The following is a 17,348-nucleotide window of genomic DNA, read 5'->3' on the forward strand; positions in this document are numbered from 1 at the left end:
ATAAGGAAGTGTGATCGCATCATGTCTAGACAACGTGACAAGCGCCACATATCTTGCCAGCTCAATGCGCCATCTGCACTTTCTCTCGGATTTCCACTATCTAGTTAAAAATGTGCGAAATGCATTTGTAGGCCATTTGTAGGCAAATGTTTTAACGCACCTGAGGGTCGGGTGCACGCTCAAACCGATCCGAGAAGCTTGGAAAATGGACAGCCAGAGTGTTTCGCTTAAAGCCATGCCGAAGATCACCAGCATGTACCTGAATCCCAATTCTTTTGAGAAAATGAGAGTTTTCCAGCATTCCAGCTATTTGGTGATGATACAATTAGAGGTCTTTTTATTTATCGCACCCAATTAGGACGCTCTTATGACTTCGTGGAAAGCACTGAATCTTTTGTAAAAAGAATGAATAAGGTTATTAATACAATGACTGCGCGTGTGCCAAAAGAAGCGTTATACCCGCAGTCACCAGAATTTGCATTTTTAAAGGAGTTTCTTGAACACCTCACGAAGTGGGAAATTCATGCAAAAGCCCCAATCGGCGGGTTTTTGAGCAACAGCACAGCAGAGGGACTCCGTGTCTCAATTCAGAGCACACTTAATTAGTTTAGTTGCATATCTCAGCACACTTGTTTTTAAGTAGGTGATGACTGCAAACTTGAGCCAAGACAGACTTGAACGCGTATTTAGCATTGTTCGGCAAACATCAGGATCTATGACCATTCGAATGCCGCTGTTTTTGGTTACTGTTAATGCACTCACATTCTACAATCTTGCGAAACTGCCACCATCGGGAAACTGCTCCAGAAGTGGTCACTTCCTTAGTTTCGGTGCCTAAGAAGCGGCCGTGCAGCGAGAATACACTGCCTATACTATACTACTGCCTATAAAAGCCACGAGATGTTAGTTTATTATATCTCGGGGTACAAAACCACTGAAAAAAAGCCAGTGCACAGACTGTGCGTCAGCCTTGACGACTGAAAAAGCAGTGCCTATACAGAAAGTGATCGGTTTGCCGCTTTCACTGCAAAATTTGATAATGCTGGCTTACTGTATCCGCCTGGCCCCCTGAAGAACATAATTATCACCGTCCTTGAAGGCAGCTTCACCACTTATTTTAGTCTGAATAAGAAGAACGAGAAGAGCATTGTTGACTTCGCTGATATTTTAACACATGTACATTTTACGCCTCTGGCCTGTGAGAAACATGGATGTGAAATTGTTAATGGCATAATCAAATTCCATATTCTGCTTCGCCTGCGCTTCTACATGAAGTCAATCAATGTTGAGAGGGCTGCCAAGAAAGAGCAGCCGAAGCTGTTAAAGATGAGAAGATGCCAGTAGGTGGTGCAAACAAAAATGTGGGCAGCTTTAGTGCGAAGTGATGGAAATGTTTAACAATGATTTTTATTTTGTGCTATACATTACTGATCCTTGGGTATCTTTTCCCTGACAGTACTTGTGACCTACATAGCATGGGCTAATAATGCCATTTTACCAAGCACGCGATTCGAAGAACTGCTTACAATGCATGCTTGTGTTCATTACTTCTGTAACTCGGTTGCCTAAGCACTAAGGAATGCGTTCCTGCAGTTTGCCTAAAGCACAGGACTCAGGTACTCATCTTACATGTTTTAATTGTGCGTGCATCTAGAAGTTTCCAGTGTTCAGTTTTTCTAGCTTCAGAGTCCGTAGAAGTTGAGATAGGATCAATAGCATGAATGAAAATGCCGCTGTCAATAGCGCTCTGTTGCGCGCACACACGGTCATGGGGTTTAGAATCGTGGGTAATGTTCTTGATGCAAGGGTATTTTTATTTAAATTCCTCAGAAGACGGTATATGATACGGCATGGCAGCAGTATTCAGAAAGGAGAATAGGGTGTAAAAATCAGCGGGTTCGTATCGCCTTCGACTCTGGAGTACGCGCACAAAAATTTGTTCGCAAAAAAAAAAAATCCTCTGCGTCGCTACGCTGATGACTGAACTGCGCATTGAAAAACCACGGCTAAGCTGAAATAAAAAAAACAGTGCAATCGCATACGTAAGTCACCTGAAAACGCGCAGGGAATTCGTTTCGCGGGGCGAAACGCGCGCGTCTACCGCAGACGCCGGGGCTGGCAAGGCACACCGGTTGCTTGCAGCGCCACCGCGGCGGTCATTCAGCAGCAGCCCCCGCCGGAGCCGGCGGACGTCAGACTAGCAAGTATTTCTAGGGACCCTACCGTTAGTGATGGCTGCGTCAATGGCGAAAACGTAGGGGAAAGCACCGCACGCCAGGGGCGGCGGTGCGCTCAGCCGAAAGGGTAAAAGCAGCCCCGTTTCCATGCTTTGGGTCACACCTGGGTCATTCCACGCCAAACGTCCCAGACGTTGCGCTCGACCATCTCCAATTTGTTCAAGAAAATTCACGGACACTTATCCCAATGTGCGTAATCAAAGCCTGGCATATTTTTGCTGAAAAAAAAATTAATCGCATGGTGAGCGCAATTTCAACATTTAGAAAAGGCGAAAAACTAGGCACTGCTCAATAGTTAAAAATTGAATATTTTACATTACGCTCCACAATTTTATCAGTGATATCCGCACAGATTCTGGCTTTCGATATAAACCTGAGTACCCAGGTTTATATAGCACAAATATTTTAAAAAAAATTGAAAGGAATTGTGAGAAATGTTTCATTTTTGTCGTTTTTTTAAATGTGAACTTCCTCTCGGAAATTCAGAAATAGCCTTTTTGCTTCTCTAGATGTCTAGTATCTATAACAAATGTTACAGGCGACAACACTGCAAGCATAGTAGTTAAAAAATACTAAAGCTCCAAAAAAGTGCGTTTTGAGCCAAAAACACGCGCCAGTTTCACCCTGAGGTGGTCCTAGTAAAAATACAAACAAAAGCAGGTTACATAGAAGGGTTTATTGCCTTCCCTTGCTGAAATTTTAATCGAATTAATTTTTGTTTTAAGCTAGAAAATAATTTTTGAATTTTATCTCTTGCGCCGCAAGCTGCGTCGTGTCTTAACGCCTCTTCGCCACAGAGCACGACACTGTGGACAGACGAAACGCAGAGTTCTTGTTCTCAAGAGTGGTTTGCGCTGCGGGCAAGCATGGGAACGTTGAGTAGTCTTAACAGGTATGCGAGAGAAAAGATTTTCTTAACGCTGCCAGGACGGGACATACTCCAGTCAGCTAGTAGTTCGGTGTGGTCCTCTCGCAGTGTCATTTTTGTCAGCGCCATGACAGGCGTAAGCACCAGCATAATACCTTCTGAGACGCCGATCTGGATATGACCAGAACGATCCGCTGTTGAAGCAATCCGCGACGCAGCAGCACCACGTGGTACGTTACCCTTGCGGCCGTCAGAGGCTCATGCCCGATTGTTTTCGATGTGATGTCTTGGTTTAATTGGTGCGATTTCTGCCTTAATATTCCAGCGCAGAAATGGGCTTTATAACTACAAATTCTTCTGTACATGAGTAGGACGTAAGGCCATCCATGGCTCGCAGCCTGAAAGGTGATGTTGGCTTGAAGTAATGAAAAAATTGACAGGGACCGCTGAACGGAACCTTAGAGCGAACTGAATTCGTTTCTCTTCAACTCTTTCTTTTAATTGGCACCCAAAAGATCACAATGCCTTTGATGTTATTTTTGGCCCAGAACTGATAGGGTGTCATGATTGTTGTTGAAGGGGCTTTGAAGGCTCGCCCTTGCTGCCAAACGCTTCACGGTGCCCCCAACTCCATCACAAGCACTCTTTGCATGGGAAGTTGCAGAAAAATTCCACTCAGCGCAAATGCCGAAGTCGTTTTCGTGTTGACAGAGGTTTGCGAAATTCCTCTTGTTCTTGTACTGCGATGATGCTCCGTCAGAGAAGTAATGAATATTTGAAATTTGCGCAGGACCCGCAAAACTGCTGTATGGGTCTGGTTCGTCCATGAGAAGAAAACAACTTCCGTCCTTAGAGCGACTCGACTGCAACTGTAGACGAGCCTTCAGGCTGGTGCCGCACCTTCATGCGAGCGACGCGCCTATGCACTAGCAGGTTGCGCTCACCGCCAGCGAGTCTTGGGTTACTCGCCGCAGCGGTGCGCACTTCGCACCTTCATGTGCGCTCCGCGGTCTTATTCGGATAGAAAAAAATTGGCTGTGGTTTAGCTCTGGTTAAACACGGAATGACGCGATAGCTCTCGCCGATTGGAACTCACTCAGTCGAACTGCAAAGTGAGTCTTTCGCCCCTTCGTTTCGCTGGGCGTTCCTTCATCGTCGTCCCACTTGACACGGCGCATGTGCACAGCTTTTTTAGCTGTTGCGCGCCGCGCCGCCGGCAGCAGCAGCTGCTCCGCACCACGTGACCAACGCCACGGTAGCCACGGCGCTGAAGGCTCGAAATGCTAGCATAATGTAGCTATCGCTACAAAGTAAAACACTTGTGATACGCCCGCAATGCGGGCTGTTCGTTCCATCCTCGTGGTTCATGCGAGACAGCACGCTGAATACCCTCGTTTTTCTTCTCCTTGCTTCCCGCAGCAGAGCGGGTCTGTTCGAACTTCGACCTTCAAAAGCGAAAACGATCTCGTCTATTGCATACCACCCCCCGCCGAATGTCACGCGACATCTTCTTTAGCTGTATCCCTGAAAATGCACTACAGCAAGCGACGGCAAACTGAAGCGGCTATCTGGCCATAAGGATCGTGCCATGCGATGTGTCGTATTCTGCGGTGAAGAGGCGTTAAGACGCGACGAAGCTTGCGGCGCGAAAGCTCAAATTCAAAAATTCTTTTCTCGCTTAAAACAAAAATTACTTCGATTAAAATTTCAGAGATGCAAGGCAATGGACTGTTCTATACGTAACCCGCTATTGTTTGTATTTTTAACAGGACCACCTCAGGGTGAAATTTACTGGCGTTTTTAGCTCAACACGCACTTTTTCGCAACTTTAGTATTTTTTTTACTTCTATGTTCGCAGTTTCGTCACCTGTAACATTTGGTTAGATACTGTACATCTAGAGGAGCAAAAAGGATATTTCTGAATATCCGAGAGGAAGTTCATATTAAAAAAAAAACGACAAAAATAGAACATTTTCACAATTTCAATATTTTTGCTATATAAAGCTGCATACTCAGATTTATATCGAAAGCCAGAATCTGTGTAGATATCACTGAAAAAATTGTGGAGTGTATTCTAAGATATTCAATTTTTAATAAATTATTGAGCAGTGACTAGTTTCTCGCCTTTTCTAAATGTTCAAATTGCGCTCACCATGCGAATAAATTTTCTTCGGCAAAAATACGCCAGGCTTTGATTACGCAAATTGGGATAAGTGTCCGTGAATTTTCTTGAACAAATTGGAGTTGGTCGAGCGCAACGTCTGGGACGTTTGGCTTGGAATGACGCACCTGCGAAGTGCCGCGTCCGGGAACGCGTCGTTCGGCCGTTTTCAAATGACGCCATCTTTAGCTCTGCTGAAGGGCGGCCTGTTGCAGACATACAATGGCACCGGTAGGGTAGCACCGGCGAGCATGTGTTTCGAGCCGTCTTGAGATGGGTGTCTGTTTCTTTGATCTCTAGAGAGATAGCGACATGGATGCAGACAGCGCACAGGGCATCTTGTTTTCGCCTTCGTCGCACGCTATAATCAGGATACATTCGTACGCCGGCCACTCGGAACCGGCAACCATTGTGAATGTGCATTTGGCTGAGTGCCTCCCGGCGTGAGAGGCCTATTGCCACAGCGGCCGCAACGAGTAAATGATTCTGACCATCTTCCCACAAGAGGAGCCGACACGGCCACGTGTTTCCCAGAACGTGCATCTTTGTACAATGAGAAACCTTTTGGGTGTATCCTTGGCAGGCTCTTCTCCAGCAGAGTGGTGCCACTCTATCTCCTGCGGGGTAGGCGTCGTACACTAATAACAATGAATGTGGCCCGAAGAAGCATCGGCCTTACAAATACATTAAGAACATTGAATTAATGTTCGACCAAACAAAAAGTGACATTGCTATAATGTTTTGGTGCTACCTGGAAAATTCACAAAAGGTCATCAACAAAGTCAGGGCACGAGAAAAATGATAGGAGAAACTTGGAAAGGAAGGACAAACTTATTCCAAGCTAGATGATGCAATTGCTACCGCGCACTAAAAAATCGTAAGCTACTCCCCGCCACATCTTAGCACCATATCCACTGATATTGATCCCAAGCAGGATCGAAAAATTATAACGTTACTTTTTTTTGCTTTAGTCGAGAGTTAATTGTAAGTTCTTGATGTACTTTTTCTAATGTTTTGCAATGTTATATATTTAACGTTTATATAGCACTATATAAAAAGCAATAAAAATAAATGTAACATTCTCGAAAATGTTAAAGCAACCTCCCACGAGCGTGCGGGTCCACCAATTGTGACGGTACTCAAGTTGACACATTTCAATGACGGACTACGGGGGCGGCACTTGAGCTCGACACTTCGACACACAGTATAGCATGGAAATCACACATTCGCCTTCGAACGGGTAATATCGTGTCGAGCCTATACACCCGTTACCAACGGGTGGCTAGTGAGTGATAGTGACGAATGGCTAATAAAGAAAACTTCCTAACAAAATATTGGAGCTGCGCATAGAATGCATACTTTCAGGTAGAAGCTGGATACTCTACTTCAGGAGCACTTTGTTTCTTCTGCTGACAATGCTAAGTACACTTATGTCCGCGTCCAGAACGAGATCATCACAATCTGCGGCGACATCCTGCGAGAGCAGATAGTTGCCGAAGCTAACACAGCGTTTGCTTTTTCCGTTCGTGCTGACGAAACTGCAGACATTTCAGGAAAAGAGTAGATGTCTATATAGGCGTTCGCTTTATTGACAAGGCGTGAGCCGAAGTGTGCGTTTATGGGACAGCAGTTTATGGGATTGTAGAGCTGGAGCAATTAAACTCCGCTTGCATCGCCGCTGCAATCTTGAAGCTTTTGACGAATGCCGGGCTGATTATTTCGAACCTCGTTGGACAGGGGTACGATGGATGCTCTACAATAGCTGGAAAAGGAGCTGGAGTGAACAAAATACACAAACAGTTCCCGAAGGCACTATTTTTCCACTGCACAAGTCACAATCTAAATCTCGTCATCAACAATTTGAACGGTGTCCCTGAAATTTAAAGCACAATTGGGATGATCGAACAAACCATTAACTTCTTCCGCGAGAGCGTGCTCCGACGAAAATTGGTGCCAAACATTTTGGTGCTGTGCGAGACAAGATTGTCTGCAAAATACGTCTATTAGGATCTTCTCTCAGCATTACGTGGCCATAGTTGAAGCCCTCTAGGAGCTCGCGTCAACGGAATCTTGCTCGAACGCTGCAACTAGAGAACGAGCTCACATCCTCTACTGCGCAACAACATGCTCATCTTTCATCGTCTGCTTGCGTATTGTAGCGAAGTACAGCGCTCTGCTCGAACCAGTTACCAACGTTCTGCAAGGTGTATCCATGGACTTCCATTCTGTGCATGACCACATCACTGAGCTGCAACGTATTTTTCGCGGCCACCGGACAAACGCTGTAGAGGAGTTCTATCACATCATGAATGCAGCAAGGGAGGCAGCCAATCACTTAAATGTGGTGATATCTGTACCAAGACAAGTCTCTCGTCAGGCCCACCGAGACAACTACGGGATTAAGTCGCCGGAGGAATACTACCGTGTGGCAATATATGTGCAGTACCTGGACTCTCCCACTGCTTCTTTAGCTCACTGCTTTTCTGAAAGCAATGAGAGGAGCTTCAAACTTCTTCAGCTGCATCCATCAAAAATGAAGCACTTGAGCCGTGTTGAGTTCGCTGCCCTTGCTGAAGAACTCCAATGCTTTTACGTCATCGACAACTTCAAGGAAGAGGCCATCTTTTGGTAGATGTGGTGCAACAAAACTGGGGACCCATCAGAAATAACTTACTGCGAGCTTCTACTTCAGGCCAAGACATTCTTCCCCGGTGTTGCGAAAGCCATTGAGGTGGCTCTGGCTTTGCCAGTTACTACCTGTACTGTCGAATGCTCCTTCAGTACAATGAGGAGTGAAAACCTGGCTCCGCTCAACAATGAAAAATGACAGCCTGGACGGCCTTTGTATGATGAGTGTGCACCGAGAGCGTGTAATGAAGCACAGAAATGACTTTATCACACGTGTCATCACGCAATTCGCCCAGAAAAATCCGAAGCGTCTGCAGTTGCTTTTCATGGAAGACTGACTGACTGACTGTAGTTGCGTGTTTGTGAACATAATGTGCTGTGTGGTGGTCATCAATTCAGGTGAGTCGAGAACCCGCATGCAGCAAGACTGAGCACTCTTCTCCACGAAGTGATAGTATCTTTTTGCATTTTTTATTAATTTTAATTGTTTGTTCGTTAATAAACTCCAATCGATCTCTCCAAGCCATGCATCAATTTGCTGTTTGTAATTTTTCTTTCATGCGTGTATTTTACTTATTTATTTATAAATAAATAATTTTACTCCGAAAATAGTGCTTTTTTGCTGCGAACATACCGCTTCTCCCCCCACCCCCCACAAAAAATTCTGCTGACGCCTTTGATCATATGGCTGGATGTAGGGGCGTAGGCCTGCACCACCTTCAGCTTGTACCTCTTATTGAGCCTAATTACGATAACTGCCACCCTCTCGTTAATACTTTAAAGCTCTTCTATGTTGCCAGCTATATCCTGATTGATGAGGAATCCCACACCTAGTTCTCGTCCGTCTGCTAATCTACGATAGCACAGTACGTGCCAGTTCTCTAGTACTGTATGCGCCTCATTTGTCCTCCTAGCATGACATCCCATTTAATACCCGCTAGTTCCTCTAACAGCACTGCTAGGCGAGCCTCACTGGATAAGGTTCATGCGCTAAACGTTACCAGGTTCAGTTTTCAATGGCGGCCTGTCTGGAGCCAGATATTCTTAGCACCCTCTACTGTGTCACAGGTTTGACCGCCGCCTTGGTTAGTTGCTCTGCAGCCACTGAGGACTGAGGGTTAATTGGTTTGTTCATAGAAGGTTGTGGCCAAGTACTACAAAGGGGTGGCCAAATTCTGCTCTGGTGACGGAGTGCGTTGTCAGTTGTGGTCACCGAGATCAGGCCGCACCCCAGGCCTGCTCATGCAATTCCATCGACAAGCGGAGATTTTTTCTTTTCAGACCCGGTAGAGAATTGCGGGCACCAGAATTCAAACCCCGGTCTTCCTCCACGCGAGGCGGATGCTCTATCTCTACACCATCGCTGTCATCGCCAGAGGACACATGATGTATGCGTTAAGAGACAAAGAGGGCAATGTAATGACAATATTTATTTATTTATTTATTATAGATACCTCAAGGGCCCCTGAGGGCTTTACATGAGGGGTAGGCTAACAACCTGGTGTTAATAGAAAATAGTTTCGATGGCTTTCTTGAAATGGTCCGGGTTTTTAAGAAGGATGGTACTGGTGGGAAGACTTTTCCAGTCACGCGCTGTTTGGATGAAGAAGGAATGAAGATGGGTCACGGTGCGAGCAGGAGGTGGGTATACGGCCTTGTGGTGGCTTGTGCGGGCTGAAGAACGATGAGCAGGTTGGATAGGACAGTTGTGAGTAAAGTTATGATATATTTTGTGATACAAGCATAGCCTTGCAACAATACTGGTTGAGGTTAGGTAGGCATGCATTATTTTTCAGGGAGGTAACACTGGTGGAGTATAAGTAGTTTGAGTAGATAAATCTAACGGCGCGATTTTGCGCAAGTTCAACACAGTGGGTTAGGTTAAGTTGAGAGGGTTCCCAGATGGCTGATGCGTACTCTAACTTTGGCCGAATTAATGTTTTATAAGCTAGCAATTTAACTGCTGGTGAAGCTAGACGTAAATTACGACGTAGGTAGCCGAGAGTTTTGTTAACATTGTTAATTATCCGCGTTATATGGGTAGACCAGTTAAGGGTACCCGAGATGCCAACACCAAGATACTTAATGCAGTTGCGGGGTAAAACACTAGAACCATTCAGAAGATAATTTGGGGTAGGGTAATTTTGTCGTCTGTGAAAGGAAACAAGCGCAGTTTTGTTAATGTTTAAGACCATCAGCCATCTACACCACTCCTCCAGCCTTAATAGATCCCATTGAAGAACATTATTATCTGCTGCACTATTAATAGAACGGTAAATAACACAATCGTCGGCGAATAAGCGGATGTTTGATGAGATATTATTAGGCAAGTCATTGATGTAAATTAAGAAAAGGAGAGGGCCAAGAACTGGATGTGAATAAGATAGTTAAAGTAGCCAAACAGATTTACACAAATCTACACAGTAGCCGATGTAATCAGAACGTTAATGAGAGATGGGGTAGCGCACAGCAATCGGACATCCCGCCATTAACAAAAGAGGAAGCGAAGAAAGCCTTAGGAGCAATGCAAAAGAGGCAAGCAGCTGGTGAGGATCAGGTAACAGCAGACCTGATGAAGGAGGGAGGGGAGATAGTGCAAGAAAAACCTGTGTATGCCACCCTGTGTACGCAGTGCCTTATGCCCGCGAGCATACCAGAAGCTTAGAAAAGCACTAACATCATCTTAATTCATGAGGAAGGAGACGTCAATGAGTTAAAAAATTAGAGACCGATCAGCTTACTATCAATTGCCTACAAGTTGTTTACTAAAGTAATCGCTAACAGAGTCAGAAGAACATTAGAGTTTAATCAACCAAATGATCAGGCAGGCTTTCATAAGGGATACTCCACAATAGACCATGTTCACACTATCAATCAGGTGATAGAGAAATGCGAATATGACCAACCCCTATACATAGCCTTTTGATTTCGAGAAAGCATTTGGCTCAGTGGTCTGCAGCCATGCAGACATTGTGGAATCAGGGTGTAGAACAGCCTTATGTGAAAATACTGGAAGATACCTATACCGACTTCACAGCTACCACAGTCCTCCATAAAGTCAGCAATAAAATTCCAATAAGGAAGGGTGTTCAGGGAGAAAGACACAATCTTGACATTGCTATTCACTGCCTGTTTACAGGAGGTATTTCGAAGCCTGAATTGGGAACAGTTGGGGATAAGAGCTAACGGAGAATGCTTAAGTAACCTGCAATTCGCTGATGACATTGCCTTGCTAAGCCATTCAGGAGATGAACTTCAAAGCATGATCACTGCGTTAGATAAGGAGAGCAGTACAGTGGGTCTACAAATTAACATGCAGAAAACTAATGTAATGTTCAACACCCTCAAATGGGAACAGCAGTTCACAATTGGTAGTAAGGTGCTGAAAGTAGGAAGGGAATACGTTTTCTTAGGGCACGTAGTGACTGCAGATCCGGAACACGAGAATGAAATAGCTGGAAGAATAAGAATGGGGTGGAGCGCATGTGGCAGGTTCTTTCAGATCATGTATGGCAGATTACCAATACCCCTCAAGAGACAAGTATACAATAGCTGTATCTTACTATTCTTCACCTATGGGGCAGAAACATGGAGGCTAACGAAAAAGGTTCAGCTTAAGTTAGGGAAGCGCAGCGAGTTATGGAAAGAAAAATGATAGGCGTTAAGAGACTGGAAGCGGGAGGAGTGGGTGAGGCAACAAACGCGGGTTAATGCCATCCTGGATGAAATCAAGAGGAAGAAATGGACTTGGGCAGTGCATGTAAAGCGAAGGCAATATAACTGCTGGTCCTTAAGGGTAACGGAGTGGATTTGTAGCGGCGCTGGTATTGCCTGCGGCGCTGATGAAGACGAAGCTCGGAGCGCGACCTGGCTCGCGCAGTCCAGAACACTTTCTCCTGTGCTCTTTAATATTCTGCTGAGCTCAATCACTCTCCACCGCCATGTACGCACTTACGTCTATGCGGACGACATTGCGTTTTTTGCTGCTGCACCCGATATACATTCCCTGTATGGTCTGTTGCAGTCATATTTGAATACACTTGAGCACTGGTTGAGCGCATTACACCTGAAGTTAAATGTTGGCAAGTGCGCCACTCTTGTTTTCCCTCTATTCACTCCTGTAGTGGTCTCTCTCACTTGCCAGTTAAAAATAATACAGCAGGTTCAATCCCTAAAATACCTAGGGGTCATTAATGACAACAAACTCACCTGGCGACCTCACATTGACCATGTCGCGGCGAAAGGGGCTCGTGCCGTGGGCATGTTACGGAGATTATGTCATCACCGGTACGGCATGCGCAGAGATGCGCTATTAATGATCCACACTGTGTATGTCAGGCCAATTTTAGAATTTGGATCAGTGTTGTTTTCAGGCTCGGCTACATATAAACTTCATCCTTTTAGAGAGGGAAGCACTTCGCATGTGCCCCGGCTTTCCAAAATTTGTGGCTATCAATGTGCTGTACCCTGAAGCCCGCATTCCGCCTCTCTTATCACGACTTGAATTTTTAACTGTGCAAACTTACCTCAGGATCTATGAATACCATTTCCACCGTTCCCAAAGCATTTTCTGTTGTCAGCCGACCTCCTTTTTTGGTGTCCCCTGGTCTCGTTTCAATTCCCCTCAGGTAGTGTTTGTGCAAAGATTACTTCAGCCTTTAGATGTAAACATTTATGATATCCTTCCTGCGCTTCGCAATGGGCCCGCTATCCACATTGTTTTCGACGACATATTCCCCAAAAATGCAAAACTTTTGCCACCGAGTATTCTAAATGGTCTTCTAGAAGATCATCTGAGGACCCTACCTACAGATATAGCAATAGCCACTGACGCATCGCAATGCAATGAAAAAGCAGGTGTGGGAATATTTTGCTCGCATTTAGACTGGTCCTTTTCACTGTGCCTTCCAGATTTCACCCCTATTTTTCAAGCAGAGTTTCTAGCAGCAGTACTTGCTCTACGCAAGCTAGGCCCCTCTGTTACAGCAGTTGCAGTAATTACTGATTCTTTATCTTTGTGTTCGTCCCTCGCTGCACATGTTGACGGTCCCATTTTAACAACTTTCTTATCCCTACTTCCTCCGCATTTGAGCCTTGTTCATTTAGTATGGGTTCCCGGTCACAGCAGTGTGACAGTAAATGAGATTGCTGACAATCTCGCAAAGGCTTCCCTCAGCGGCCCCGTGTTGCCAATCATCCCGGCTACAGCCTATATTACAGCATCTAGATTTTGGCGACGTGCGTTTTTAAGCACGCAAGACACAACACTTTTAACATCGGCGGATTATGAGCACCTTAAATATCATTGGAACAGGAAAATTTGTGCGTTTTGCCGTGAGCCTGAATCTATAGAACATTTCTGGCTGTATTGTGGCCGATTCAACTCTCTGAGAAAAAGGTTGCTGGAGGAGCCCTTGCAGCATCTTGGCCTTAGTTTGAGCAGCCGCTCTTGCTATCATTTGGCGCCACCACATTTGGGTTCAGCCACAGATCTGTTTGTACCGCTGTTCTAAATTTCCTGATAGAATCTCACCGACTGCCTTGCTAAGTGTTCCAAACTTTTCTTTTTTATCAATTATTACATTTTGACTTAATCATTATTATTTAATCCCTCTCTTTATTATTATTCTTATAATTTTGAAATCAAAACTCTCATCCCTTTTCTGTTCATGAGGAAGAATTCACCGGTGTTGCGCTCCCACGTGCTTTTCCTTTTTATTAACTGCGTTCAGGTGAATAGCCACCCGATTCTTGGCCGATCCCCCAGTGTGGGTATGTGCCATCTTTTGATAGGATAACAATAACAACACTTTCAGCAACCGACCAGGCCAGCAACGTCAGCATCCCGCTCCGCCGGCTCACCAGCCGCGGCTACCGGGACGCCAAATAAATGTGGACCTCCTACCACATCCTGGTGACACCGGACGACAGCCCCGACGCACGCAACGCCGCTCCCACCGGCTCACCGCTCCTGCCCGTCCTGCCTTGCCGCTGCACGGCCGCAGTTCGCACCCAGCTTTCGGCAGCCTCTCGCCGCCATGTACGCACCTCCCATCACATCCGGTGAGCTCCTTCAGCCATATCAACGCCCCTACCTTCCTCGGCTGCCCGGCCTGCCCGCTTTTTATGCCAGGGACCCCGTTTTGTGGCTGGCGCTGCTGTACTCGCACTTTCATGTCAACAACGTGTCCAGCCAGCTGCTGCGCTATCAGCACGCCAGCCGCGAACTTCCACCCGGTCTCCTGGCACAGCTGCAATTGCCGCCTCCTGGCGCCGACATATACGCCGAATTCAAGAAGGGCCCGACGGCGTATTTTGGCTTGGAGCTCCCACCGACTCTCTACGCTCCTGTTCCCGACTCAGCAGCTGCGGCGTCACTCGACTCACCCCCCCTGGCCGCATTCCTGACCCGAGCTGCTTCGGTTTTCCCTCCGCCAATTTATGCACCGGAGCCGCTCCCTACACCAATGTGTCGGCTATCGCCGCCACCGAATGAGCTCCCACCCATGGTTCGGCAAGTGCCACGCGAGCACGCGTCGGCCTCTTGCCACCCTTCCCAATCAGCTGCCTCATCGTACACTGTGGTCTCTCCCAAGCTTGCTCCACCCGCTCCTTCAAGCGCCTCTACCACTGCCTACAGGGATGCCCCACGACCCGCGCGCCCCAGCGTCGATTCGGACTCTTCTGTTTCATTCCACGCCTCCGTAACCCCCGGGCGCCGATCATGCCGCTGGCGGGCACTGGCGCCCGGCCGATGCCAAGAGCGCTGTGTCGACCTCAGTTGTCCCACCGACCTGTGTTGTGCATTCCGGTGCACATGCTACTGCACAGTCCCCTTGTGAGCTCGACACACAGTGCCCTTCTGCCCTCGGTACCACATCCGCTTTCCCTGCGCTTGGACACCTGAGCAGCCGCAGTGGCGCAGTTCAGCACTCTGGCCTTCTGCAAGCCAAGATGCTTTGACTTCATCCGAGCTCTGCTTCCCATCACCCGTGCTCTGTGCCTCAGTCCAGCTCAGCGCTGCCCCTTTCACCTGAAACTTCCGCGCACAACAGTGTCTCCTTTCCATCTCCCAAAAACTCCTGCCACCGAGACACTTCGGCTTTCAACAGTGATTCTTTATGGGTCACCTCCCAGCGCGCCATTCCTCACGTGAGCAGTGTGCCGTTCGCCTGTGCCTACTGGGACACCCATATTATGATTTCATCCTACTGCCCCGTGGCCCTTCCTCGGCCACCGCCCTTCAGCCTTGTCCGCCCTCCTGAGGCCTGAACCCAACGCCGGCGCCCACACTCGGAACTTCGACCTTCGCTTCTCCCTGCACATTATGTGCTCACCCATATCTCCAGGCCCTCCACTGGCCTTGTACATAACTCTCTTCATTTTTTTTCCTTTATCGCGCATCGCGCTAGGGGGGTAGGATATGTAGCGGCGCTGATGAAGACGAAGCTCGGAGCGAGACCTAACTCGCGCAGTCCAGAACACTTTCAGCAACCGACCAGGCCAGCAACGTCAACATCGCGCTCCCCCGGCTCACCAGCCGCGACTAGCGGGACGTCAAATAAATGTGGACCTCCTGCCACAGATTCCCAGAGAAGGCAAGTGCAGAAGGGGGGCTGCATAAAGTTTAGGTGGGCAGATGAGATTAGGAAGTTTGCAGGAATACGGTGGGCGCAGCTGGCACAGGACAGAGTTAATTGCAGAGACATGGGAGAGGCCTTTGCCCTGCAGTGGGCGCAGTCAGGGTGCTGATGATGACGACCCATCACCCGTAGGTACTTCGTTCTTAGCTTTTGGGCTCTCTTCGTTCATTTTGTATTAATACTTTTCATGTGTAGGTACTTCTACACCTTTTTGCCCACTTTGTTTCTTCCATTTTGGTTAGTCTGTGATCATATTTCAGACCTCTCAAACCTCGAATAACACGCAGCCCGTATCTCCCTGGACTCCCTCATTCGGAGTGTGCATGCTTATGTGCACCCAAGGCTAGCCTTCCTACACTTCTTTGATTTCTGGAGCTGATTGTTCTTATTTCATGCACAGGACTGAATTTCTGAATGTGAGGCCTGGTACCAGGGAATTATGGCACCACCTCATACCTATTATAATTCCATAGTGCTCTGTTTCATGTCTGAATTTCTTTTCCCTTTGTCCTTCAGTATCCTTTCGTGCTCTTCCAGATATTTTTCCCTTCATTTAGCCATATGCCTAGATACTTATCATTCTTCATGTGGTCAATCTTAGTGTTTTGTATTTCCAACGGGTCTCCCCTCTCATCATTATATATCATTATCCCAGACTTCTCTCTACTGAAATGAAGTCCTAACTTGTCACCCTCCTCACCACAGATCTTCACTAGTTCCTGCAATCTATCTCGCTTGTCTGCTAGCAGTATACAATGTCGTCCGCGTACATCAGTCCAGCCAGACTGATTTACCTTCTGCCCCCCCCCCCCCCCCCCCCTTCCTGCATAAAACTCACATCAACTCTTACCTCTCTTTAAACCTCTTTTCCATGTAACTCATGTATATCATGAAAAGTGGGGTGATAATGGACAGCACTGTGTTAGCCCACTTTTAATTTTAACTGGTTTTGTAGCTTCTCCCTCTCATTTTACCAACCCTTCATTTTCTGAATATACACGTTGTAGAAATTCGACCAGATTTCCATCTGAACCATATCCCTTCAACTGGCCCCAAATATTTTCCTGATTCACATTGTCATATGCCCCCTTACTGTATAAAATTGCTATCTATAGAGGCCTCCGACTTCCCTCTGCTATCTCTGTACACCGAGTTATAACGAATAAATTGTCCTCCAACCATTTTGCAGCTCTTCTAAGACCTCCTCACATACTCTGCCCATTCTTCCATTCTCATTTTCACCATCTGCATTGCTAGCCTGTATATAACTTATGTAACCCTAATTGGTCGGCAAGATTTAATTTTCTCCTTGTTTCCCTTACCTTTGTATATTATCCACATTCTGCTCAATTTGCAATCTTTTGGTACGTCTCCTCCCCCTATAATTTTTTCAATGATCTGTTGTAATTTCAATTTGCTTTTTTGGCCTAGTGTGTAAAGATAAGTATGCCATCTGGTCCTGTTGTTCCGATGGGAACCTTGCCTTTTTATTCTGTCCCATTCTCCCTGAGCTCTTCCTCCCGTTCCCTATTGCCGTCATTGCTCTCTTATATTTTGTTCCCCTCAGGCTCTGCAAATGCTGCCTCGAGTGCTTGTCTGATATATTCCTGTGCTTCCTCTCCCTCTACTCTCTTCCCCCTCCTGTGAGGTCAGAGAGTGTTGGATTCCCTCTGTCCTCTTGCCCTGTCACATTATGTGCTCCCAAAAAGTCTGTGCAGCATTTCTATCTTCCTTATTTATCTCCATCATCCAGTGGGCTCCTGCCTTTCTATTTTGGCTTGAATTAATGCCCGCACCTCCCTTTTCCATTC

General features: G+C 46.7%; 1 protein-coding gene across 2 annotated transcripts in view; it reads right to left on the minus strand.

Moving 5' to 3' along the window:
* Positions 1 to 6,876: 6,876 nt before the first annotated feature.
* The window catches only part of LOC144127874 (uncharacterized), a 57,644-nt gene continuing 47,172 nt past the window's right edge, over positions 6,877 to 17,348 (minus strand). The window contains exon 6 of one of the 2 annotated variants that reach the window (XR_013313597.1): positions 6,877 to 7,028. The gene's annotated coding sequence lies outside the window, so the exon portion shown is untranslated. Of the gene's footprint in view, positions 7,029 to 9,310; positions 9,569 to 17,348 lie in introns of those variants that run through there. The other variant, XR_013313599.1, reaches the window with a different exon arrangement.

Source organism: Amblyomma americanum, chromosome 4 (genome assembly GCF_052857255.1).
Source record: "Amblyomma americanum isolate KBUSLIRL-KWMA chromosome 4, ASM5285725v1, whole genome shotgun sequence".
NCBI classification, from domain to species: domain Eukaryota; kingdom Metazoa; phylum Arthropoda; class Arachnida; order Ixodida; family Ixodidae; genus Amblyomma; species Amblyomma americanum.